The 3,046-nt window shown below is 48.3% G+C and overlaps 1 non-coding gene across 1 annotated transcript; it reads left to right on the top strand.

The window, feature by feature from the left end:
- The first annotated feature begins 790 nt into the window (after nt 1-790).
- TRNAS-GCU (transfer RNA serine (anticodon GCU)) lies at nt 791-872 on the top strand. Its single transcript has one exon. It is a non-coding gene; the product is annotated as a tRNA-Ser (tRNA).
- Nucleotides 873-3,046: the final 2,174 nt, after the last annotated feature.

Raw genomic sequence — 3,046 nt, forward strand, 5'->3', positions numbered from 1 at the left:
AGTTGTCCGAGGTTTTTTGTTTGAAGTAATAAGTTCTTTCCATTTTGTAAAAGCACAATTTTCTTTGGAATACCTGAATACCGTCGCAAGAAAGCGATTATACCGAGATTTAGTTGATATCATGTGTCCAGTACCAATTACCGTGCAATTTATGCACTGGGGCGTGAGCAGAATGTGTTAAAGCGAGTTAAAGAAATTCCAGTAAGAGCAACAAGAAAAACGTTTTTTTTTATGCTGAGCACTGGCACGCTTCCTGTCAAACCATGGCAGCAGGAGAAGGGGATCTTTGTGCCCTGGAGTGTTAATTACCACATGTGTAAGAAACCGGAATCAATGGAGCACATATTTCTGGAGTGCAGGGACTCAGTCTTCCTTTGGGACATTCTACAAAGGACTCTAAAGAAAGAATTTCCATTAACAGTTTTTGGAATCTGGTTTTTACCTTTTGAAGAGGCAGAAGGCGTGCCATGGTGATCCGGTGATGTTACTCTGCATGCACAACGTGTGGAAAACACGAATGGCGGTGCGTAAGGAGGATGGGAACGCAAAACCGGCCAGAGAATATTTTGTTGAACATGTATTGTTCATTCGCCAAGTGTATGAAGCGCTCAGTGACCCACCAGAGTGGTTACCAATTTTGAAACAGCTTGCAAACATTAAGCATTTTGTAACTAAAATTAATCGACAAGGTTCACCCGCACGTTGAACTGTATTCTTGTTTCAGTAATCGCAGCGGAGAATTCCTGTGAAACGTGTACTTGTTATGAAACAGGCAATAAAGTATAAAAAGGGCGAGGTGGCCGAGTGGTTAAGGCGATGGACTGCTAATCCATTGGGCTCTGCCCGCGTGGGTTCGAATCCCACCCTCGTCGCTGTTTTTGCTAGTTTGTTCCTGAAAAGTACGCCGAGCTCATGGCGCACACGTGCGATTGACTTCCTACGAGCTGTGCCTGATGTAGGGGCGAAGTGGCCTAGTGGTGAAGGCGATGTACTGCTGATCTGTCGCGTAGGTTCGAATCCCACCCTCGTCGTTGCGTTTGCTTTTTTTTCTCTGAAAACTACGCCGAGCTCATGGGGCATATATACGATTGACTGGCTTCTTACTGGCTGTAGCTGGTGTACGGGCGAGGCTCAGGAGTGAATCTCCGCATGGCTATCATTTACTGTTTTTAAGGAGATGCTCTTTTGACCCTAGCGCCGAGGTCTCCTTCAGTTACCGCCCTAGCAGGAGGGCGATACTTTCGCAAGTGGCGGCGCACACGATTGTTTACGTTGTCATGGCAAGAGGAACAGCAGCCGCGCGGCGCTTCCTAGCGCTTTGTTTTTTTCTTTTTGTTTTGTAATGACAACCTGCTCCGCTCCCTCTCCACCCTTCCCCATGTCCTGCGCCCCTTCACTTTTCCTTTATTTTTGCCTGTCCGCGCCGCGCATGTTTTTTTCTTTATTTTATAGCGCGCACGCGCTATCCCAGGTACAGTCTACTATAACGTAGGCAGTGTGATTAGACGGCGGAACGCGCCACGCACTGCTTTGAAGCCGGGAGCGTAGACAGGTCCCGGATGGATGCGGCGGCGCTGCAGTCGCGCGGGCTGTACGGACGCGTTCTCCGTGTGTTGCGGCCGGTTGCAGCGTGCTTGCTCTGAAGGACTCTGAAAGAATTCCTCGAGTTCCTCTCCGTTGGGAGTCGCATGCACAAGGTCTTGGCGGCTTCTTGAGCCAGTCGACGGCAGATGGGCTCCGTGTGACATTGTGCAACACTTTGGCTCTGTTAGAACACTTGGAAGGAGAGGGTTTTAAATACCTATTGACATCTAGACTAAGTCAATATAAGTTGGAGAACTTCTTGTGAGGTAGTCGTGCGGATCCAACGATCAACCGACGCCGTCTCAATTTTTGATTGTTGTGAATTGCCTGTCTTTTTGTACCTTGGCGAAGGCAATGCCAACAGGGAACACAGGTCAGTAAATATTTGGTATCGCTACTTCACTCACTTGATAATTCTGACAAGGAAGGGGACGTTGCGTCACTTGATGAAGCTGGAAATCTGATGCTTGTAGAGCAAAGGCTAAACAGTACTCCGGCAGAGCACCGGGCTTATGTGGAGAAAAGGAGCGATGACCACCTCATCCATTATATATGGCAGGGTATGTCGCGCAGAAATTTTTTACTCGCAACAAATGTGAGGACTGCCGCTCTCTTCTTTTGCAGAACTCTAGTGTCACATGCAGAGTCTCAAAATTCACAAAATTTTTGACAGGGGAGGATTGCTGTATCCCTCCAAGTTGCTTTTTGAAGCACTAAACAAACTTGAGGGGATATATTTACAAGCTTCTTCAGCAAAGAGGAGCTTTGCAGTGACAGCATAGTTGATGTCATGATTCTAGCGAAAGCTTCAAATTTGGCTATGTCAAAGGCTGCAAATTACATGCTGATGATTTCACATCAGCAGTTGTGCGTTTTTATGTACTAACAATTAAGGCGGCACTTTTACGTTAGAGGTCTTAATCAGTGAAGATAAGCACGACGAAAAAAGAAATTGCACTTTAAAGTGACGCCGCCAAATATGACAGCGAAGACAGGTTTGCAATCACGGTCGTTGACGCGCGCGGAGCACTTATCAGCGCCGCGTCAATCAACGCTAAGCACGCGAACGAGGCGGAGGAAACCGCGATAGCCTTGGCTCTTCAAGCCGCAAAAGGCCCGGCGACCATTTTCTCCGACTCGCGCACGGCGGCCAGAGCTTTCTCGTCCGCTCTAGTTTCTAAACACGCAGCGGACATGGTCAACAGATCCTTTCGTATTACTACGGGAGAAGACACTGGAGGTCATACCATGGCGTGGTTCCCGGCCCACATGAACGACGTAACTAACCAAGCAGGTTGCAACCCTAACGTGTGGGCCAACTGCCTGGCGCGTGAATTCACGAACCGCGCCCGAGCTAATGGTCCGGCTCTCCCACAGGATTGCCCCTTAAAAGATCATCTTGCCACCTTTCACGAAATTACGTCGCATTACAGACAAAGAAGGGGGAAATTCCCTCCTCCCC

The sequence above is a fragment of the Dermacentor andersoni genome, chromosome 1, assembly GCF_023375885.2.
Source record: "Dermacentor andersoni chromosome 1, qqDerAnde1_hic_scaffold, whole genome shotgun sequence".
In the NCBI taxonomy this organism is placed as follows: domain Eukaryota; kingdom Metazoa; phylum Arthropoda; class Arachnida; order Ixodida; family Ixodidae; genus Dermacentor; species Dermacentor andersoni.